Source organism: Epinephelus fuscoguttatus, linkage group LG15 (genome assembly GCF_011397635.1).
Source record: "Epinephelus fuscoguttatus linkage group LG15, E.fuscoguttatus.final_Chr_v1".
NCBI classification, from domain to species: Eukaryota; Metazoa; Chordata; class Actinopteri; order Perciformes; family Serranidae; genus Epinephelus; species Epinephelus fuscoguttatus.
The window spans coordinates 7,373,945-7,398,382 of NC_064766.1; the positions used below are offsets into that span (position 1 = coordinate 7,373,945).

Sequence of the window (24,438 nt, forward strand, 5' to 3'; positions counted from 1 at the left end):
TTTTCCATTATAAAGACACACTGATGGAAAAGCTGTGTGAAAACCGAGCCACGAGCTCCATCAATTCACATCACCGAGAACCCGCGTCACGACAAATCTAACACAACTCTATGCTTTCATCACTTCATCCAGCAGGGGATCCATGACCTCTCTATCCATCACGCTGAATTTACCATGCATACACACACGCACAGCACGGACTCTTTAAAGTTTATTTTATGGCATCCAGGCTCAGGTGATGTACACACAAACATTTGAGCTACATTTGCCACCACTCATGCTTACAGATGTAAACCGTACACCCACAAGTGTATTTACATAAAAAGCTTACACATTTGCGCGATTAAACACACACCCAAACATGTAAGCTACATTACCAGTGCCTCCTTCTCCCTCCCTGCTTGGATCTCTCCCAGTCAATAGCAGCAAATCCCCTCACAGCTTTTAATCAGATGGGCAACTATTGGAGCTTAGCTAATGAATGCACTGGGATAATATAATCTCAATAATCTCTGTGAAGCCTCTAATTGAACCATATGCTAAATGTGATGTATGACTTCATTAAGAACTGATGTCTTCTTTTATGTGAAGCTGTTAGTGACCTTGACTGGCTTAGTGTGTCACCGTCGAGGCGAGGGTCCAATCCTGTTAAAGCTATTCAGCGGAGCTGGCACATCACGGCTGACTGCAGGATCAGTGGAGACGCCGAGCTGAAAGCGACGCTTCAAACTTGGACCGACTTCTGATACTAGGAGGGAGGCAGGAAGTACAGAACAAAGATTTCCCAGTGTATCGGGTCCATCGTGATGTCTTAAATACAGTGGCAGCACACAGAACATAATGTGATTAACCTGCATTTGCCTGAAGGCTTTTTGGACCTCATTATTGTATAATTAAATCAGATTCAATTAACTCAGCCTAACCTTGGAGTAAAATTTAGAAGAATTTAGAAACTTCATTGACTTCATGTTATTGCACTTTTTTCCACAATAGCTTACATTTTTCCTGTGCAAAAAATACTGGGTGCAATTCTGTGTTAAGTGTCCTGCTCATGTGGAGCCAGGGTTTGATCAGAAAATGCCTGTGTTTCCCTGTGTCCATGTTGTCATCTATCAGCTGCTTACTTGGTGGGACCAACTGTTCAAAAAGCTAAAAACGTTCAGTTTATAATGATAATATAAGAAAAATGAAATATGCACATTCTCACATTGCAGAAGCTGGAACTTAGCAAATGTTTGGCCTTCTTGTTTGATCAATTTAATTCCAAGGGCATAGGTTTGGTTTCAGAAGTGAATTATTAAAGTACTAACCATGAAAACAATTTAGTTTAATTGATACAGAACTGAACCTGGGATTATGCTGCATTTCCATCCCTAACCACACATCACATAAAAAACATGAAACATAATGTAGAACGTTTTTTCTTTTAGTTATACTTTTCATTAGATGAATCAAATTACATTTGATTACTACATTTAAGGGCATAGTAGGCGTGGTTTAATTATTATTTTTTTTTTTTTATAAATTTGGTTATTGTGCATTCTATAGTAATGACAGTATGACAAAACATAAAATGCTGGATTGGGTATCGACAAGTATGCACATGGATATGCATAATTTATTAAAAAACTTTAAAGTAGTTTCACACCCAGACAAAATGGCAGTTTGGTGCGAGTGTGAGCGGTGAAGAAGAACTGATTTCTGGTAACAAGGTTAGCTGTGAATAGTGTAACGTTAGCTGTTCGCAAAATGTCAGCAATTTGGGATTATTTTACGCTGGAAAAAAGTTCTATGGCATTCATTCTCTGTATGTATTTGTTCACATTTTACAAAGGGTTTCATCTAAACCAAGCCATACAACAATTATTGCAATTATTTCTCTATGAGGTACTCTATGAGGGCTCATGTCACTAAATGCCGCCAGCTTTACCCCCAGCGCTGGGGTTTGCCCTGGCTGAATTCAAGTTGGTGGAGTTGCTACCAATGCTCCATCACTGGAGCCTCCGCCTACTCTCCTCTGAGTGAGGTGGAGGGATTGCAGGGTGCCCTAGCTAGCTAGCTATCTAGTTCATTCATCTAGTCTCATTTGTGGCCTGACTGAGAGAGATTTTGGCTAAATGTATTCAAACAGGAAAAAGTGACTCACGCATTAGCTGCAATAAAAACTTTGTAACCTATCAGTTCATGATAACTTAATGCAACACACTCACTGCCTCAGATATGGCCGCTCTAATCAATGATGGACAAAACACGCATCTCAACATTCAGTGTTCCCTTATGTTAAAAAATAAAATAAATACATTTCCCGATAAATACATTTTCAATGTAAAACTTTCCTGCCCATCAGCAACAAAGTGGAGCACTGCTACACCATTTTATTTTGACGCATGTTCAATTCTTGCGTCCTTTTAAGAGTATATTAACTGTAGATAAAAGTATTGCTTAAAAAACAACTTTGGCTGTGTCTGTTGTCAGCCCTGAGCTGCTGTCTGAAGGTTGTCCTCTCAGTTTGAACTAGGCCTAAATAGCCAGCCTGAGAGATGAAACCCAGGCCAGTAAAAGTAATTGTGTTAAAAACAGCCTTGTGTATTCTATATGATTGTACATTGCACTTGAGATAAAAGGGCATGTTTCCTTAATATTCCCTATCCCGCCTTTAACCGTGCTCTGCTCTCTTGTTCTAAAGCAGCTCTGAGCTGATTCTCAACTACACATCTCTCTCCAGTATCAGCCTGTGTATTTCTTCCCTTAACCGCTTTATTATTTATGAATATTGATTGTGATCAAAAGTCTCTTACTTATTTCACCCTGTAAAGATAGCATGTGTGTGCGCGTGCGCACACACACACACACACACACACACACACACACACACACACACACACACACACGCATGCACACCAGACACACATATCTCCCAACCATTTAATTTCTCAATATTCATGCCCCGGAATAAAAATCCATGTGTTTGCCTTTGGTGTTGTCAAATGTGAAGTCGGATTCGCATGAACACTTTTCCAAAAGTGCACGCATGAGTAAGTTCAAAGGCGCATGTTGGGTTAGTCAGCCAAAACGCGGGAGGCAGGGGAGAGAGGCAGGGTTATTAGCCTGCATTTTTGAATGTCTTCTCATGAATTAAATATGTAATCAGGCATGAAAACTGAGCCAGACAAATTTGGAGTTGTAACTTTGCTGAAACCGAGCCAATAAAACAAGAAAAATGCCTCTTCAAAGAATAAATTTACATTATTAGAGGCATGGTTATTTGGAATGTACTTCCTTCCTTTCACTTGACTGTCACTTAGTTAAGGATCACATTTCCCTGTAACAGCAAAAGAAAGGCTGATAAACTACTGCTGATATTCCATTTTCAACAGGGATTACATGAACACAAAATCTCTGCTGTTATGCACAAACTCATCCTGCACTTCAATGGCCTGGCTGTTCATATCTTTTTAAATCATTGTTATTCACATAAAGCCAAACCGATGCTTTAAAAAATAAAATTTAATACTTTAATTTGTTGATGCATAAAAGTGTTACTGTGAAGCTTTATTAGGCTAGCATGTAAATAAAAGAATTGCTGCAATACAAACTGGCACTTTAAACTGATGTGCACCTTAGGGCATTGTGCAATTTCATCTGGCACTCATGCACTTTAGCACCTGACACTTTACCTAGCACCTATGCACTTTACTCAAAACAAAAACAAACAAAACGAAACTCTTATGGTCTCCCTACCTGTGGGCTAGCTCTCCACCCACAGTCAATCTGTATTGCAATTTACCTGTCTGTCTGTATATTATGGTTTGTGTTTTTCAATGTGTTTTCCACTGTTAGTGCTTGTTTTATTGCTACTGCTCCTTTTTTCTTACTGTGAAATGTTGTACTGTCTTAATTTGTTTTTATGTTAATGGGACTACGGATGGAAATTAGCGTCAAGCTACAATCCGGCATCTTTACATGTTTTAACATGTTCATCAATGTGCACTGTCCCTTTCAAATAAACAAATAAATAAAAAATAAAAATAAAATACTGTATGAGAAAGTGTGGTTACACATGCTAACACAAATTCAAGGTGTTTGGTCAACTCCCCTATATGACCTCCAACCCCACTCGACAAGAAGAGTTGTTGATGTCATTTTACAGTTCATGATCTCTATTTAAGGGAGTCTTTCAAAGAAAAATTTGCCTTAAATTCTTTTTCTAGCCACTGGAGGCAGAAGAACTCAGACAAGAAATCAACATTCAATTTTGAGTTGTATTATCCACATAGTGGCAGTAGGGTTTAAGTTATTCTTCATGATCTCCCTAAAGGAGGTTGTGTTTTTGGTCTGTTTGTTTGTGAGCATCATCACAGAAAAAGTACTAGCCCAGTATTCGTGAAACTTGGTGGAAGGGTGTAGTATGGGTGAAGGAAAAACCATTCACATTTGAAGTGGATCCAGTGCAATAATTATGTTTCAATTTTAAGAAAGGGCATTTGGCCTTGGCGTAAGTCTGCACTCTCCGAGTTTATAATATAGATGGTAAACCTGTATCACTTTTCAGAGAAACAGATGTAAGAAATCCTCAATGCAGATCAATTGAGTGACAGTTGGTGGAACAGCTGCTAGCCCAGCTAGCTTTTTATAAGTTGTAATGGCCAATGTGTTGCCGCAAGAAGGTCTGTTTACACCACAAGCAGACACACAGCAATATAAGCATTCAGTTGGAGTCTTGTTTTGGATCACATGATTAATATAAGCCCAATAGTCACTCTTCTTTCAGCTCTAATTCTGGTCTCCACCAATTCCTGAGATAAATGGTCTCTTTAGAGTAAATATTCCATAAAACAACTAGCTAAGAAGTTAAAAAACGCAGTAGAGTTACAAAGTTGGGTCACAATTCTCTGGGGGTACATCAGCAGGCTTATTGTTCTCGTTTTTGAGAAGCGTTATTCTTTGTGTACTCGACTTTCTACTAACTTCTGTCAGCATCTCTCGCTACATAAAACCAGTGAAAGTAGGGCTGGGCAATATATCGATATTATATCGTGATTGACACTAGATATCATCTAAGTGCTGATTATTTATCAACAATCTCATTGTGTAAATATTTTGTGAAAGCATCAGTGGTAAAGTGGAGGGTATGCCTAGCAGCCCGCCCAACTCTAGAAAAGCACTAGAAAGCACCAACTGTAAACTCTACAATACCACCCCAATATTGAATCGAGATACTGGGTCAGAAATTTTGTGATAATTTGATTTTCTCCATATCGCCCAGCCCCAAGTGAAAGTATAAGATCTCTTCTCCTCATGCTCCAGATCTTGCCTCTCCACCTTCTCACATATGTAACCACAATGACACGCTCTTCCTGTGGGGGCTGCAGTGACATGTAGAGACAGGCAGGAACTCCATTATGACGTCTTCCCAGATGTTCTCCACCAAGTCTGCTGGGCTGATGCAGCAGCCTGATAGGTTTTTAATAAGCGCATCCGGGCCGTTCCACTTCATTCCACTCTGAAGCAACTCACTCGATCTGAAGGGAATAAGGCCGATGTTTGGCTGTAAAATGTATTCCAGGGGCACACCAGTATCTCACTGATGTGAGAGACAAGGTGAAGCAGCGCTGCTGGACTTGATTTTTTTTTTTTCTTCGCATGGTTGGTAAATTCTCTGGCCTCCATGCATGATGTAAAACAGCATGAATATAAAGTGATGTGTATGTGACCATACTCTCACTTCCTCCATCTCTCTCCACCCCTTTCCTCCTCCTATCCAAACTCTCTCCTATACCAAAGAGGACTGACTGAATGCTTGCGCAAGCACTGAGCACATGAATGCTGATAAAGTGGGTCAGGAAAGTACAATTGGTACATTTCTGCAGCATAACCTGTTTGGCTTAAGGCAGGTTGTGTGTGTGTGTGAGAGAGAGAATGGGTGGCGGTGGTTAAATCTCCTTCAACGGCAACAGTAAAAATCAATGAAGGGAGTTTGGATGTCAGAGCTAATGAATCTGGATGATTTAACTCAATAGGCAGATCAATGCCGCAACTGATAATCATTGTATTTCTCGCCACTAAATGTCCTTCCTAATCATTGTCGGGAAGTGGAGGAGAGGCAGAAGAGAAGGTGGATGAGGAGAAGGTGAGAGAAAGAGACGCACATGCAGTCATCAGCCGTTGTAGTGCAGGATAAGTCATGAATAATGTACTGCTTAAGCACTGAGAGAGTTTGGTGTTCCTTAATGTTCCTTCTTCCAGCGTCTGACAGGGACCTAGATGACAAGTTTTAGACTCAACATCACTTATGAATGAATTTAAAGTAACAATGCGCTACATTCTTATGCAGGGTTTTCAATCTGACAGCTACAGGAAAACCAATGCAATCCTTTAGGGCTTTTGCTTTAGTAAACATGGCTGTATCTTCTCTGGAAAAACCCTCTTGCCCAGAGAATGTGCTGTGTTTTCTGCTTAGCATCAACAGCCGTTTATACATTGGGGATGAGTGGAAGAATTGGGTGGTGTAAAAGAGCAGCATGTACGCAAAGTTTCAGCAAAAGAAAAGACAAGGAAAAATGTATCTGCTCTATCTCTGGCAAGTATAGTTGGCACACCCTGAAGCAACTGTTGAGAAACCTTCAGAAACAGTTACCAGGTGCAGACGTTTTTGCTAAAAAACTAAAAAGAAAATTTGAGGTATTTGAAATTTGATGCAAAATATTCTGTAAATCCACCACTGTTATTAAGCAGTCTCACTCATTAATTTTCAATATAGCCCACAATAACATTATTAGGGTTGGGTATCTTTATCTTTTTTTCTGCCAATACTAGTGCTAAAATTATGCCTTTAAAACTACACCATTGCCTACAGAAATACTCTTAAAAATGCATTAATCAACCATCAATGACATTAAAGATTTTTTTTTAACTGCAAAGGCAAAGTCAAACTTATTGATTCCTAAATATGAATAAATACAAAAAAACGATAAACAACTTCACATCACAAACTTGCAAAATAAATATGCCCTAACACAACTAAAATAATTTAATACCAAATAATAGTTGTAGTACTGATAACAAAATAAAGTTTGAGTTTGGATCAATTATTGTTTCCATAACTCCCTAAGATTTGGCAGCCAGACATTTCTCGGTTTTCTCTTTAGGAGCTGCTTAAATTGTCACTGCAATGAGAGTAGCTCGTCCACCTGAATGGTCCACCTTAAGAGTGAGCCTGGTCAGGTTCCAATGGGAGGTTAACTACACTTGCTGTCGTTGGGACTAACGCTGCCCCGCCCCCACTACTTTAATCAGCAGGTGACAAGCAAGACACGAGCTGGGCTTGGGTCTTACGGAGTTGTAGCCTTTATTCACTGACAAACAGCCTAAACTGTTAAGAAATTGCACTGCTACTTGTGACTTTATGGCCTCTGCTTTGGTCACTGTAGCCTCAGTATCTCTCTTTCTCTCCTTCTCTTCCTCTCCTAACCGCAGGCTCCTGGCACTAAAATGTAGCACCAAATTCTGCATTGTGATTTGGTCCCTTGGTACTGGTCATATAGAAACATATCCAGCCCTAGACCTAACTCAAACAGAGATAAGTTAGGTTATCTCTGCATTCACATAGCAGCAACCTCCAGGGCTGGAAAATGAAGCCATGGTGGAAGTGCCAAAAACTGCAGTTCCTTTAATGGCCACTTGAGGCTGGCTCCAGAATCGAGTCAATTGCCATAGACCCCCATGTTAAAAATTCCCAGCTTTACAGTAGAAATAAAATGTTTACAGCCTGGTGCAAACGGTTTTGGAATCTATGGCTAATATAAACATTTGTGACAACTGTACAGAAGGTGAATTTCTATTTCACTCAAATTTTAACTTCACTTTAAAATTTTAGTAAAACTTAAAGTTATGCATAGTCAAGGGTGTGGCTGCTCTGAGTGACTGTCTGCAGATGATGCAGCCCGTTCGTATTCCCAATATCACAGCTTTGTCACACCCCTCAGCATGTGATAACAATGCCAAAGGCACAATTTAGTGTATGTGTGTTTATGAGACATAGCCTACTGGGGTCCGTTTCACAAAGCAGGTTTAGTGAAAACTCAGAGTCTGTTAACCCTGAAATGAGGGAAACTCTGAGTTTTCCGTTTCAAAAAGGGAGGTAACTCAAACCAGAGAAAGAGGGGTAACTCTAGCCTGTTTCAGAGAGAGAGGTAACTTAAGCTCTCGGTCAGTTACCGTAGTAACAGACTCTATGAACCTAACCTGGTCGGGACCAGGTTTTTGTCAATGAACCTCGAGTTTCTCTCTGTCTCCGCCCTCTTTCAGAGCCACACACTCCATTTGATTTCCTCATTCATTCAGTCAGCAGGCGAGTTTTGCCGTAGCGTAGTTCTGCCGTCTGTCATTTAAAAAATCATTAAGAAAATCAGAGTCAGTAGGCTATATTAGAAGTCCATTAGGCACAGTATGTGGCGACTTTTTTCACTAACATGGCATGTCCTTCTGATAACGATCCCGTGGATGAAGGAGCAGCATTACTGTGCAGAGAATTAAATATTCGTCGAGAGATGGTTATCAGACCGCGCATAGATGTTCTAGCATTTCCAGACAATTATATTTTTGAGCTGTACCGTTTCACGTCACAGTCCATCATCTACATACACAACCTAATCCGTCCTTACATTTGCAACATTACCAATCGTAGTCATGCTCTCACATCCCAGCAGATATTGTGTGTTGCGCTGCGTTTCTTTGCAAATGGAAGTTTTTTGTACAATGAGCTGAGCACTTATTGAGTAAGGCAACTGTATGCAGGGCGGTCAGAAAAGTGTGCTCGTTTTAAGGGCATCTGCCTTCTTTCTGCTGGCTGAGTAGAGGTCTGTGTTAGTTTAAATAGGCTTAATTATTTAACAGAACATGATATAGATGAGAACACATTTATGTGTGTGAAAACAGCATTATGTTGGGGATAAAACAACTGCACAGTCAAACAGCCACTTAATATTTACTTTACAATGTAAAACATGATCAAAATGAGGTACCCCCATGAGATTATGCCGAGGTCTTACCTGTTTGAACAATGTTTTTATATTTCATCCTGAACTGCTGCCAAATACGCTTCTCCCCGCGGGATTGCATCTAAATGAAATAAATTAATAGGCTACCATTCAAGCAGTTTTCCCCTGTAATATTAGTGTGGTTGCAAAGGACTACATTTAAACTTATGCATTGACCCGAGCAGCAATGTTCTCCCACACCGTCTCCCTCTCTTTTGCAGCTGCAGCAGTGTTGCACTTCTTTTTGAAAACGTGTGCAAACTCGCTGTATGAGCGCATTAAGATTTTTAATTCTAGTGGGGTGAAAAACGCAGCCCTCCTCTTCCCCGTTGCCATGGTGACTCGTCGAATCGGGGCTCCATTGATGCTGGCTTTTTATAGCCGTGGTGCACGCGCTTAACTCCAGGTGAAACTACTCCGAGTTGATTAAACTGATTCACATCAGCTGTTCTGGAACCGGAAACTCAGAGTTTCCTATCTCAGAGTAGATCAACTCAGAGTTCAGGATTAGACTCAGAGTTTGTTGAACCTGCTTTGTGAAACGGACCCCTGGGCTTTTAACTAAGTCCAATTAAAACCTATGTGTGGCAGTTGATGCTGTGATCAAAGTACGCGTATGGTGGGAGGGAGGCAAAGTGGATGGGTCAAACAAAACCGGACTTTCACCACAGTTTGTGTCCCGTGTGAAACCAAAACTCACTGTTGTTTTAAGTTTATATCAAGCAATATAAGCACAATCGTCATGCAACGACATAACCCAATTGATGTATTTATATCACATTACATTACATTATGAACTTACTTACTCTAACCCAAAAGTCTAACCATGCCCATTTCACATTGACAAAATGTTGCAATGTGTTTCAGCTGTGCGTCACCTAGATACGCTAAAAAGTGGCCTGTGCGTTGTTATGAGATGCTATGGGGCGTGACAAAGCATTGGTATTTGGTGACCTGGTAATGAAAATAGGTTGCTAGGCTGGACCCACCCCCTACTCCTCCAGAGCTCCACCCTCTTCTCCAAATATGGTCACATCTGGCTCCAAAAATCCAAGATGGCAATGGACATGATGTCAAACTCTAGGCTTCAAAAGAGTAGTCCACAAATGATGTCATGGTGGCTACATCCATTTTTTTTTTTACAGTCTACAGTGTAAACAGAGTAGAAAAATCTGACAAGTTTCTCTCAACTCATGATATACATCACCATATCTCCCAAACCTATGGCTGTAGTGGAAATGAAAGGTATGAAAGTGGATTTTATCCAGATATGAGGGTCAAGATAGATAGGTCTAGAAAGTTAGAAAAGATGAGAAAGAAATGGGTGTGCTGCTATCAAAATTAACAAAAAGTGATATACTACCAAACGATCTACAAATCCAACTCACCTGTAGGCATTTTGGTACCTCAGTTTTCTGTGACATGTTTTAGCTCCTCAAAAATCAGAAATCAGTTTAACGTGATAGAACTAAAAAGGCAAAGTAGTCATTTTGCAAATATTTTGCACTTGACCTTCCTGAAACAAGTGTCTGCAAAACAATTTTCACAGGCCTTGTGGGAAAGACGGGCCAGTCCCTCAACTGATTTTCCTATGAAAAACTCATTAATGAGACAGACATTTTTCTACACAACTCAACAGCTTAGTCCATACGAATATTTGGAAGCGGCTTAAAAGAAATCCTCAGTGGATTAAATAAAAAAGAAATCTGTTGTTTTTTTCTATACAGTAGTAAAAAAGGGTATTAAACACACCCCACCCACATGCACACACACACACACACACACAAACACACACATGCCCTGTCATTCTCGTCCACCCCCTGTGCAGACTGAAATGTCAGCGAGGCTTTGGACTGCTACAGTGCATGTTGGAGCCCAGCTCAGGATTAATGTACATATGGGAAACAATTGAGAGTTCCCACTGCTCACTCAGGCCGATTCTCCTCATCCCCTCCTACTACAGCTGCAATGGGATGCATGTGGCTTCTTCTTAAGAAGAGACACGCACTTTGATGTACAAAGAGAAGGGGAGAAGGGGCAGTGAGGAGAGTTTAACTGCCTTTCATGTCCCTCCCTCCCTACACTTTTGCCTTAAACAAGACACTGAAGCCAGGCCCATCTCTGAGGTTTTCCACGAGAGGCGTGCCAACGCTGCAGAGTGGAGCAGCAGTGGTGCTGTTTTTGGTGAGGGCTATTGTTTCATCTATTTTCTTTTTCTTTTCCCTGGAGGTTCGGTTTCTAATGACTGAGATTTGTCTTTATCTTTCCTGTTTTTGTGCCAATCTTTTGGATAAGAAGTTCAGAGAGCTCAGTATTCTAGCTGCTGGCAGAGCTGATTTATAGGTCAGCACTACTAAAAAAGACGTGCATTGACTGGAGTTTATCTCAAACTCTATCAAAGAATAGGGATTGGTGCTGCCAAATGTATACGCTGATCACTATAAAGACTAATGTCAACCATTTGTAATGATAGATTGATTTCTTAAGTCATTTATTGAGGAAGAATGCCAAACTTTATCCGGTCCCAATGCCTGAAATTCTGAGCATTTGCTGCTTTTCTCTGTTTAACATGACTGGAATTAAGCATTTATCATGTATTTGTGTTAGTTTTTAGTTATTGTATCAACTGTATCATAGCAATGTAATGATGCAGGGCCCTATGACATCCATTTTATTTTCCCCAAATTCTGTGTTCTGCTTTATCTTTCCTGATTTTTAATTTCAGCATATTTTGTCATAAGAACCAGTACCCAACAGTGTGGTGGATGAATAAAATTTCAATTCAATAAAAAAAAAATCAAAATTTAATGAATTTAGTGGGATAGTCCCTTAAGTTGTAAGGGACACATTTATTGTGCTTTATACTTACTGTGAATACAATCCAATTTATCTTATTTACTATATGTATTTACACCATGTTAACACCTTATTTTGAAAAGTGGACAGTCATATCTGTATTCTGGCCTGTTTCGATGCATTTAGATGTTGAAATCAGGGTGCACTCCAACTTAAGTGGCAGCCAGTTTGACCACTGAGGTGTGAGTGAAGGCCAGCTTGATGCAGAAACACTGGACGCTGCTTCTGAACCTCTCGAGCAGCACAGGAGGACAGGATTTGATCTAGCTTGGCTAACCAAGTAAAAGACTGTGGTCAAGCTAGCCGTCACTTGCATCTTCGCGATCAGACCTAACGATGCTAAAGTTGGAGACAGACACAGGCAGATCAGAGCAAAGTATCTGCTACAACTGAACCAGTGTTCCCCCAGTGTCTGCAGCCCTGCCACTGTGAGTGAAGGACCTAAGCAACACATGGAGAGAACGAAAGCAGCATGCTCCTAAATTACATCAAAGTATAGCAGCATTGTTTTTTTTCTGTCTTTTTTTGTCATTGGCTTAGATGCTGTGAAAAAAAGTTTAGAACTGTTGGGGAAAAATTGTGATTTTCATAAATTACATCCACATTTAGCATCCACATCAAATTCTGCAATTCTGTGTTCTCCACAAATGGAAATAATAGGGTCATTTTTCACTTTTATTTTGTATTTTTCAGTTCACCTAAGTAGCAAAAAACAAAAGTCAGTCCAAATACACTACATGGCATTTAGCACTGACTGCAAGCCACACCATATTGCTATAACTTCAGAGTGGGACATCAATAACACTCTTGTGGCTATAAAGGAGTAAATCCCTGCAGCCTGAAATCAGAAAACTGGAGGCTCTTACGGATGGTATAAAGTTATTTGGGTGGAGAGGGGGCTGGTCTTCTCATTTCACAAAAAAAAAATCAAGACACTCCTCCTCATTTATATTTTTGTTCCCAGTGAGACTAAAAATAACCCAATACTGCCCTCTTATATCTCAAAACAATCATTTATGCAAACAAATGAAAGAAGTGGACATACAGCCACTCTCTATTGTTTGAATAAGGAGCAGCTAAATAAACAGGTTTACAGACACCAAATTTGTGAACCGTTAACAGGCTCATGTGCTTGATTTTCACTCTACCCTGAATTGCAACAATGAGGCTAAAAATAAATGTGAATTAGATCAGATGATGTTGTAGCCTGATACGTATGAGATCAGACATCTGACTGTCTGTCATAATTAATGTTACATGATGCCAAGTCGCCAACAGGCAACTGACCCACAACCTCCTACCAGCAGAGAGAGGACCAAGATGGAAAAAAAAAGAAAAAATACACAGTGAATCTCTCTTGTTAAGACTGCATCATCTGAGTGCAGCTGTAATCCTGCTGATCCGTGTGACCGACGGGCAGTTAGACATCTCCAGCACCAAGAAGGTCGCACGACCTCGGACAGTGATAATGACGCACATTATGCGGCATGCTATAAAAGCTCCACCTGGAAAGGCTGTTAGGCTGAGCTGAAGGCTGAACTACTGATAGTCTCCCACCTTCATGTCAACCTGAACTTTATGTGGCATCAGTGAAGTCTTCAGTTCATTGAAGCTTTGTGATTCAGAAACCTCCAGGCAGATAGGCAGATTGCAGATGAGTAAGCCTGTATCATTTTGAAAGCTGTTTTTCTGTTAAGGTTTAAATGTCATTGTGCGTTAGAAGAGGTGAATATTTTTATATTGATGTGGTGTGAAAGTGACAGGAAGGCAATGCATGCAGGTCTAAATGATAACTGAGTAAAGATAAGCCTTTATTGATCCCCAGAGGGGAAATTCAGGAGCCAATAGGCACCAGGGTAGGCTCAAATGTCAATTATTTGCCTGAACGATGAAAGTTGTAGCACACGCTGCTGTAAGTGCTGCTTTTTGATGGATGTTTGATGGACATTATTTCCTGGCTGAAAAAAAAAATGGATTTGCATAGAGTGCTGCAGGAATGACTCCTAAAACCCGGAATGAGTTAGCATTTTAGCACTGCCAGTTCCTCCGTCTCGAAGTCATTGGGTTTTTTGAATGGATTTTTGGTAAGGTCTGTGGTTAACTCAAGCTGAAGAGACTTTTACGTTTAGTTTTATGTCGTAAAATACGTCAGTAAATACGCAACTTGTGAATTCTGAAGTGTTTAGTTGTCTTAAAAAGGCAGTTGCTAACATGTGGCTAAATGAGAGTAGAGAACAGACATGGGACATAGGACATGGCTTTACAGCCTCGCTGCGATGCTGAATCATGTCACTGTGGTGTAGTTTGTTTAGGGCCTAATGCTTTTTCTTCTAGCAACTGCATTTATGCAAGATCACGAAAGTGGTGTTCATTTGTGATGATTATCTTGTTTAACAAAAAAATTAAGTATCATGAAAGTTTGTTTGCTACAGAGCTAATTTTCTGCAATTATCCAAAATCCAATGAAAAAAAAAAATAAAAAAATTGGATTTTATTGGAACCAAGCCAGTGCTAACTTCTCCATCGGCCTACACAAAAACGTCATCCCTGCGGCACTCTATTACAGTACTAACTGAGGAGATGAGAGGAAACCTTTCCTGCTGAGCCAAACAGAGCACATGGAAAAATCAAAATGCATGTCAGTAAATGATTATGGTCACACATCACCAAACTGTAAACAGCCAAACTCAACATGCCTCATTTCACTGATCAGGAGAAAAAAATAGCAACGTGATGCTGAATGTGCATCAGAATATATTCTAACTTTTTACAACACATTTCACTTTCTTTCAGTTCAGCTTCCTGTTATAGCTGACTCAAATGATCCCACAAAGCAACATAAAAAGTAATGTGCAATCAATGGTCTCTTAGCAAAATGTATCTACTATGATGCACTGTGCAGATGGATGGAAACTGTGCACAGTGAGGTCTGAGGATTATCCAGAGTAAAGGGAACACTGATTTTAGAGACCGGTGTTGCTGGTACATTATTTTAATGTTACTTTAATTTACCCACTTTTTAATGTCAAGTGTGGCTTGGTGAAGTCTTATAACATAATGAGCCTCATTAAATCTATATGAAAACATGGTGATTTGAGGGAAGGCAGGTTAATTATTGTATGGAATAATAATATGATTTGTTTTATATGGGTAGTCATGACCAAAACCTCTTATCTGACAGGCTTTTGTTCTACAGAAAAGTCAGTCCACTCAGTCAGTGTGGGTACAGTGTGTGTCAGAACCTGCCGCAGGTTCAGTCACGACACAGCAAAGCACAGATACCACCTACTGTATATATATCTCACAGGAGTGTGGGCTGACATCAGTGCCATCATCAACGCCTTCGACAAACCTTATTAGTGCACGGAGACACAATGGTATTGTACCCCCGTCAGTCAATAATCAATTACACCTGGACCACACCGCATTGGAATGCTGTCCTGATCCAGCTTCAGAATATTGCTTAAAGATTTTTCACCACCACATATATACTGTACATAAAAACATCATGTGGAGCAATCAATAGTTGTAGGTTGGCTGCTGAACATTCCTACATGGTTCACAGAAAGGTGAAAAATAGCAGCTTTGAAGTAAATAAATACAGAGGAGGTTGGAAGGCACTTTATTCTCAAGGTTTCAATTGTTTACTTTGCTTTGTACCTGGAATCTTTCTATGGCACCGCTTTTCTTTAATGGAAATGACTACAATGATAAATAACACAATATTCTAATCTATCAATACATACGTTACATACAGTTCAAATAAACACAAGGAGCACAAACTTCTTGTGTTTATTTGAACTGTATGTAACATGTTAACATTCATTTAATTTTGCATTATACTACCAGTCTTGTGAGGAATCTCAAGCATTTAATATTAAATTAATAACATTATGGAATAAATAATCATATAAATTAATTTTTTAAGTAAATTATCCTTAAAGAAATGGGAATAAAACTTAATATTACAGTTAAAGTTTTGTTGTTATTCACTTTTAGTTCATCACAGGGATTTTTTTTTCCAAAATGCCACTTTTTCAAAATTCTGTTGCTTTTTCATAATGACATTTCCCCCAATGACTCTGATTTCATGACAACTTTTATGTCAAAATGTAATTGTTTGTATGACACTGAGTATCAATCCATGCCCCCTCAACTTCCAGCCGATCACATGCCATGTAGGGCTCAATAGTACTTACAGTCCCTGTTAAGGTTGGGTAGCTAAACCCCGAGGTACCAAAACCTGAATGCACCAGTATCTATATAACCAGTAACAACCAAATCAGTCACAACCCAGATTTTGTTGCCTCATTTTGTAATGAGAGAGAGAGAGAGAGAGAGAGAGAGAGAGAGAGAGAGAGAGAGAGAGCATCGACTGGAGCAAAGGGTATGAAGCTGATCGTTGAAGTTAGCATGAGCGATGTTAGCCCCGTGTAAGGTAGCTGTCAAGGTGGATTAGCTATTGTTATTTGAGTGACAGGGAGTCAGTTACTGATCCCAACTCAATATTTATTTTGCAGTTATCAGTATTTTAACTCTTATTTAGTGTTCAATTATTCCAGTTGTCTTAGGTTTGATTATTATGTGACTTTTTAATGTCAAGTTGTTAATAGCGTCTTGTATTCATACTTATTATACATCTAAATATACGTTAAACCAGTTTTCAGACCAAGGACCCCTTAGCTCAAAGAGAGACGAAGCAGGACATGGATTCATGGGTAGCCTAACAGTTAGCCTATCATTAACAGAGTGCCCCAGGACTCCTGAAACACGAAAATGAGTTAGCATTTTAGCACTCCTGATTCTTTCGTCTCAAAGTCAATGTTTTCTTTTTTTGTGTTTTTCATTTAACACCTGAAATACGGTCTGTGGTTAACACAAGTTTAAGGGATTTTCACGTGTTCTATGTCAAAAAATATGTCAGTAAATACCCCACTTGTGAATCTTGAAGCTCTTATGTGTCTTAAAAAGGACGGTTGCTAACACATGACTAAATGAGACTACAAAACATCATCACACCAAACACAGCTTTACAGCTTTATTGGAGTGGCGACTTAAAGTCATGCAACTGTGGTGTAGTTTGATTATAGGCGAACATTAGCTTTTTAATCTAGCAATTGCATTTAAGCTTCAATAATCATGACAGTGGTGCTCATAAATGTATCATAGATGCCACAGAGCTTATCTTCTGCAGTAATTTAAAAATCCAATGTAAAAATTCCAAAGGCTTTTTGACAAGGGAACCAGGGTGACGCTAACTTCCACCTCAGCCTACAGAAAATCCTCCCTGGAGCACTCTGTCATCTTAAATGTTGATTTATGATTATTTGATATATTCTAATTTTTGAAAACATAAAATCATAGATCATAAACAACAAAAATCATAAACATCATAATTCAATTAAAACTTATCAAATATAATCCGTAGTAACTCTGAGAATCCCTTAGGGGTCACAGACCCAACAGAATTTTACAAGTATCAGTTCAGGAACTGTTTAGAAACTAGAATATCTTAACAGAGGAAACCCCCCAACAATGCCCAATCCTATTTCTATAGATGGTGAAATGTCAAACAAGGGCTGTGATGAGTGTTTATTTTCATTTTCAGATAATCTGTTGATTTTTTTAACAAATAGGTGTGGAAACAGTCTGAAAAAGAGCTCCTCACACATTACCACAGAGCAAGTCCTCATCTTTGTGGTGCTCCTTGTACCAACCTGAACTGACAAACACAAATACCAGAGAGATTCAATCGCATTAGTTTGTGCCTTGTCTTGTCTTCATGCTAAGCTTAGCTAACCAGCAGTAGTTTGATCTTTGGCACATCGACATAAGAGTGCTAGGACTTTTCTTATATCGTAGTCAGCAAGAAAGCAAATGAGTGTATTGCCCAAAATATTGGAACAATTTATTTAAGCAAAAATCAATAAATTAAATTAAATAAGTTTTCAGTCAACTGACTTTGTTTCGACACTAACTAAAACCATCATGAATCTGAATGACATACTATCCAAAGCACAACGGTTCAGCACTTACTGATAAGATGGATATTCTCTCAGCCCACAGTGGAAAATAAAACCCATTGTTAACCACTGCTGGCTGACAGATGGATTGTACAGCCACCTACACACACCATAGACAGAGCAATCTTTGTGTATTTGTGAATAACTTCAATTATACTGAGATGGTTCCACAGCCTGACTTGAACCTTAAAATCCTCAACACCGTTTATCTTGAAAAGGACAGCTCACAATTCTGAGAAATGAAACTGGTGGCAAATCTGAAAGCCCACTATTATGTATCAATCGTTGAAAAGGCTGCATTTTCAATATCTCCCCATGTCCTTGCAGTTTGAAGGGCACAGCCGTATCATATGCACCAGTCAATCTCTGAAGAGCATACACGCTGAGGACATGCATTTACATTTATATACACGCATTTAGCTGATGCACTTCTCCGCAGAGTGACTCACATCGAGAGCAACAGTGGATTCAGCGCGGCTTTTTAGATTGCTTATGAAGCGGAGCAAAGGTCGCAGACAGAGCATCCTGAAACTACATGACCTTGGATGATACTGTAAGAGAGAACGTGGGGAAAAATAAGTGGGAGAAATAAGAGATAATAAGAGAGGTCGAATGGATTTTTCTTTTAGAGAAGGATGATACTGAAGCAGGGATATTATCTTTTCTGTCACTGAGTGTGCTCTCACTGGAACTTTGCAGTTCTCTGTGATATTGGAATGGGAGAATATTTGATAAACCACAGCTGCTTCCAGTATTTGGAGAAATTATGAACCTATCCTTTTCAGTTTTGGGAAAATCATTAATCCTGGAGCCTTGCTCTTTGGAGAAAAAGGCTTTAGCAAAACACAGATGCCACCTTGCTATGAAGACATTTTTTTAAGTGAGAAAGCCAGAAATACCAGCAGAATTATACTACATCACTGAGAATAATCAAAATGACATCTTTAAGAGGTCCTATCCGGAGTTGTTAGCTATGAAATGTGTCTGTTGAGGCCCGTCTATTTTAGCTGTGGGATACTATAGGCATATAAACTCATTTCCATACTGAGGAATGTACTTTTGCACGTCTATATTAACGGTTCCAAAAGTACAGACTGGGGACCACCTGGGGCCTTTAAATGGATTCCACAGGGTCCTAAGCAAAATGAGAAGTGGTTTAATTTTGCTCTTATTTCATTGCTTTGCTGAGATGTTACAGCGCTGAGAGAATCCATAAAAATAAGCGGTGAATTATAGGTTTCATTCCACCTACTGTGGCTATCACCCCAGAAACTGACAGCTTTATGATTCTCAACCAAGACAACAAGCAGAAACAAAAGCTACATTAGAACTCATCTCAGCGAGTTCCCTCCTACTCAGTGTTGTCTAATGCTGTCTGTGGTCTCATGTAGGGATGGGCGATAATTTAATAAACATGCCAGGCCTAATGCAAGTGCACTGAGATACATTTGCACTGAGAGAGCAGAGAGGCTGAAAAGAGGTGGGAGTTATAAAAACTGGTTCTACAGTGTGAAACATTTTAGATTTATTTCCTCTCCAAGAAGTCTCAAATAGGACTTTTAAATTAACCTCCTCTATCATCACTTTTTGAAAGTTCTTAAATCTTTAAAAAGGTTTGTTTATGTGAGTGTCTTGTTGATGGGCACTGCAGTTTTCAGCCAACATCACTCAAACAGGAGGAAATAGAGCATTTGTTGGGAACTATTTTCAGCGGTGGATTAATACACATTTGGTGCTCTAGTAAATATTTGGGGCAGCAGGACTGTGTGTGTGTGGGACTGAGGCAAAATAAACTACAATGTGTGTGTTCATAGTAATGAAAGAACACACACAATGCAACAGTGTGGTTCACTGATGTGTTCTGGGATGATAAGGAGCTCTCCGGCACAGAGAAAGAACATATATCAGATGTAGGCCTACACACACAATACTTGTTGTAGGATAATTTTCATTGTTGGTATTGGTCTTTTTGTGGGACCGTATCACTAGCCTTATTCTTTTAATTCCATTTCCCTGTATCAGTTTTTGTTTGTATTTCTATGATAACTTTTTGCATCTCTTGGTTGAATTTATCACCCGTGATTATCTCATCGAAAGAGCGTACTCTTTTGTCATGTTAGCCATTTTCCAAACATGGTCTCACAGAAATCCATTAAATGACCATAACCTCTGAACACCATGTTATGTGGTGGTGGCCGTATTGTGTTAAAATTATGTGCTGGCATCACAAAAACAGTGCCAATGATTAGTCAGTTAGGATTCTTTTGTCATGGTGGACACACAAATTCCCTGGTTCAATGATGTCACTCAGTGTGCGGTGGTTAAAATCATGACCTTATAGGTAGTATAAACACTGTGGTGGCGGATTGGTCAACAAACACTGGACTTTCACCTAGGAGACCTTTGTTCGTGTCCCATGTGAAACTAAAAGTCAACCTGGACTTCTTTTAACCATACACACTACTACCTTTACATAGTTGTGTCATGAAGATCATGTTTTTGGTTAAAACAGCTATGCTTGGTATGTACAGGAAGTATGTTTTAAAGTTATGTATGTTACTTTACATCACTTCACATAACAAGTGTATTTATTTTAACCAAAAACACAATCTGAACCTAACCCAGTAGTTTTGGTGCCTTAACCTAACTGTGGCAGACACTACGTAATTTCAACACAATTTGCGCCACCACCATGTAATGCAGTGGGTCACGGTCATTTCACTCTTTAGGGGGCATTTTTCCCCAGTATTTCAGCATTATCCTATACAGTATCGCCTTTAAGTGAAATCATGTTGAGATGATCTAATATCTTATTATTGTTGTGCAAACAAAAGAAATGTGCATTTGAAAACTTTAACAAAGAGTTAGTGCAGTTTTTTCTTATAACTTGCCATGTCCTTCAATGTATTTAGTCTTTTATATTGTATTTTTGTATCTGTATATTGTTACTTGTAATGTTTCTGTTTGTGTTACCTGCCTCGGGACAATAAATGTAAATTAACATTGATGCTAACTCTGCCACGTTTACATCTTGCATTTCATAAAGATGTTCATTAATGTGCTTTGTCCCTATTAAATAAACAGTTAAATAATGAAATAAGTTTTGTCCATATCGGTGGAAAATATTTACTGCATTAACATCTTCTAATTAAAGGGGTATATCTTCATCTCTTCTGTGGCTCAACATCACAGGGATATCTCGTTTTCTGTTTTTAACAAAGCCTGTGTTGCAGACTGAGGGCTCAAAGTTTGAAAGACAGAGACAGAGAGGATCAGACACAAAGAGGCTATTGGTTACATTAGGGAAATGTAGCATCCAACAGTTCTGGAGTTTGACAAATACAAGGGAAGAAAAGTCAGGATGTCTTGGCCTATGCCGCATCGATTTATACCATTCTTTTTTTAAACGTTTTCTCGCAAGTCCCCAAACTATGGAAGTATAGTGTTAAATCACTGGAGTACCCTTTTAATATTGGGATATTGATTTCAGCCACTTCACCCAGCCTTAGGCTTGATATGGAAAAGTTTGGGAGGCCTTACTTAGGCCAGAACTAAAACAGTTTTACAATATCAGCAAGAAGTAACTGTACGTTTATGCATTTGGTGTGTTTTACAGTTTCTCTTGTCAAATTACATCACTCCCACTTGAGCACAATCTACAATGGACACTCAGCAACGTCAAACACTCACGGGCTCTGGCGCTGAATAATATTTCCTTTCTCCTGTCATGATGTCAGCACAGATGTGTACACTTGCACCGCCATTAACCATTAATTGTGTCATTGGAGCTCCGTGTGTGTCATGCACTCAGCCTTTCATTTGCATGCTCTCAGCGTGAGAGTATATCACAGAAATGTCCACATTGTCAGCGTGTCTCGCTTCCATTAAAATGTACAGGATGAGGACGGACAAAGCTGTCAAATGTACTCTGCAGGTGCATGTGAGTGTATGTAATGATTTGAGTTGGGTTCTGACTTCCTCTTCTTCCTCCTCCTCCATGATTTGTTTGACAAGACCTCTCTCCCACCCCGGGTCTCTGGCGGTGGCGGTGGGTGTTAAGTGTAAATCTGTGGCAGCAGCTCCTCCTCTCTCAGGATTTCTTACGGCCACATACAGTACAGCCTCGACAAAGTAGCTGACAGGTAAATGTTGTGCTTACATGGTTCAGAGAATTTGTGAGAAATTGCGCCGTGCGTAGCCGGCATTCTGGGTGACTGATGGAGCAACAATATCACACAAGCACACACACACACGCACAGAGGCAGAGAGAGACACACAGGCAGGCAGGAAGGTATTCATTGGTGAGGACAGACTGCATCAGCGCGCACACACACACACACATGCACACATACACGTTGGGGAGATGAAGCAAAGCAGAGGTTGAAGGACAAGTCAGATTCAGCTCCAGATTTTATGTATAATGATGTGACAAGAGTAGATTTTGGTTCACACACACACACACACACACACACACACACACACACACACTCACTCACTCACTCACACATAGAGAAAAATGCAACATGTTGCAAAGTCACAGTATGTAAATAGACAAAAATTAGCACACAAACACACATTTCCTGAGCATGTTTAGACTGTAGGGCTGCACTACTGCATCCACACTAAAACGTTCAAATGAGACACATTTAAGCACATAAAATGCAACAGAACTGTTTCAAAGGGTGCTGACGTCTCAAGACCCACGTGTGACCTCTGATATCTATTTGCACGTGCACCCTCTTTGCACAGATTTCTTTCTTTTTCTTCGCTCAAATATTGACGCCAGGAAACACGTCCCTGCTGCCGTCCCTGCTGATGAGGGAACGGCCACCAGTCTGATTCATCTACATACAAATTCTCTGCTCTCCTTCCTCACCCCTCTGCTGATCGATCATGCGTCAGGAGTTGAACGCTGCCACACTGCAACTGACCATCCGAACCCGCATTACTGTTTTGTGCGTATAAACCCGGGAGTGGGCTGCGCGTAAAACAGTCGCGCCTGGCACGAGAACGCACAGCACCACACTCTTATGTCCCCCCGTTTGTTTTAATTCCCCCAGTATAGACACGCAAACTCACCCAGGGTGTGAACGCAGGTCCTCCCCGTGCGTCTCTTGATGTGTGTCCGCGTATCCAGTAAAAAGAGGTGGGAGAGTGCGAGCGGCGAAGGCGCTAACGAACTAGTGGACGGCAGCCAAACGCCACCGACTTCCCCTTCTCTTCTCTTCCTCCTCTTTTCTCTCCTCTCTCTGCTTCCCTCACTCTTCCCTTCTCCCCCGGGGCAGGATGAGCAGCGGCTGTAATAATCCAGACATTGTCCTCCTCATCAGCACATTAAATAGGAAAACACAGGTGGGATGGACAGACTCGCGTCACACAACACAAGTTTGGAGTTTAGAGGAATTCTCCTTTCTGGTTTGGTGATGCTCTCCGGTGTAATCCGCGTTTGGAAACAGTCTGAGTGAACAGTCCACGATTTTACAAAGCTCCTTCAGATCTGAGTCCAACCTGGAGTTGAAATGTGGCTGCAGGCGCTGCAAAAGCTGAGAAAGTTTGCTTTGAGAGTGACTGAAACACAGATGATATGGGGCGAGGAAAAAAGGAGAAATAATCCCAGGCAGATATCTTCTTCTCTCACTTCCTCCTCCGGACCAAAGAACTCTCCCTTCAGAGGGATTTAGCGCACCTGCGGCCGGATCGGAGACGCGCAGGTATCCACAAACTGTGCACCCTCCTCCCCTCTCTCTCTCTCTCTGTCTGTGTGTTTTATTCCGCGTTTTTATTCCCGGTCTGCCGAGTCTCTCCGCGCCACGGTCATCACTCAGTGTCAAGCCTGGTGTTGTTTCTCCCAAGTAGCTCAGGAAAGCGTCTCTTTTCACCAGCGCTCTCCTCTCCTCTCCTCTTCTCTCCCCTCTCTCTCTCTCTCCTCAACAAGCACCGTCCATCCTCCTGTTGTGAAACCACACCTCCCTCGGCAGCGATTGGCTGGAAACCGCAGAGGAGGAGGAGGAGAGGGAAGGAGGTGAGCGCCGCGATGATGCGCGCTGAGGAGAGAAGGAGGAGAGAGAGAGGGATGGAGAGAGTGGACAGAGGAAGATAAACCTAGATGAGACAGAGGAGAGGATGGAGAGGGAGATGAGAGGAGTGGGATGAAAGAGAAGTGAAAGAGGAGGGAGAGTGTGCCAGGGAAGGAGGATAAAGGAGGCAGAGAAACAGTGAGGGTGTGTATGAGTGCGTGTTTGTGTGTGTATGGGTGTGTAAGGGGGGCAATTCATGCACTGAGCTCTATGTGTTTAAGCCCAAAGGGACAGGCTGGCTAATGAAAGTGAAAATGCTTCTCTCTTTTTTTTTGTACCCTCTCATTCACTCCCAGTGCTTTAGCCAAATTTGTCCACCGCAAATCTGCTTTGACTCCCGGCAAAACTGAATTCATACTGACAATGTCCCCAATTACTGGGCAGAGTCATACGCTTCTGTCTGTCTGTCTCCTTCTCTTTATAAAATCTGGTGTCTGTCAGTTA

The 24,438-nt window shown here is 40.5% G+C and overlaps 1 protein-coding gene across 1 annotated transcript in view; it reads right to left on the minus strand.

Annotated features, from left to right (window-relative positions):
* Positions 1-23,814, minus strand: part of brinp2 (bone morphogenetic protein/retinoic acid inducible neural-specific 2) — a 343,506-nt gene extending 319,692 nt beyond the window's left edge. The window contains exon 1 of the mRNA XM_049598763.1: positions 22,997-23,814. The gene's annotated coding sequence lies outside the window, so the exon portion shown is untranslated. The remainder of the gene's footprint in view (positions 1-22,996) is intronic.
* Positions 23,815-24,438: the final 624 nt, after the last annotated feature.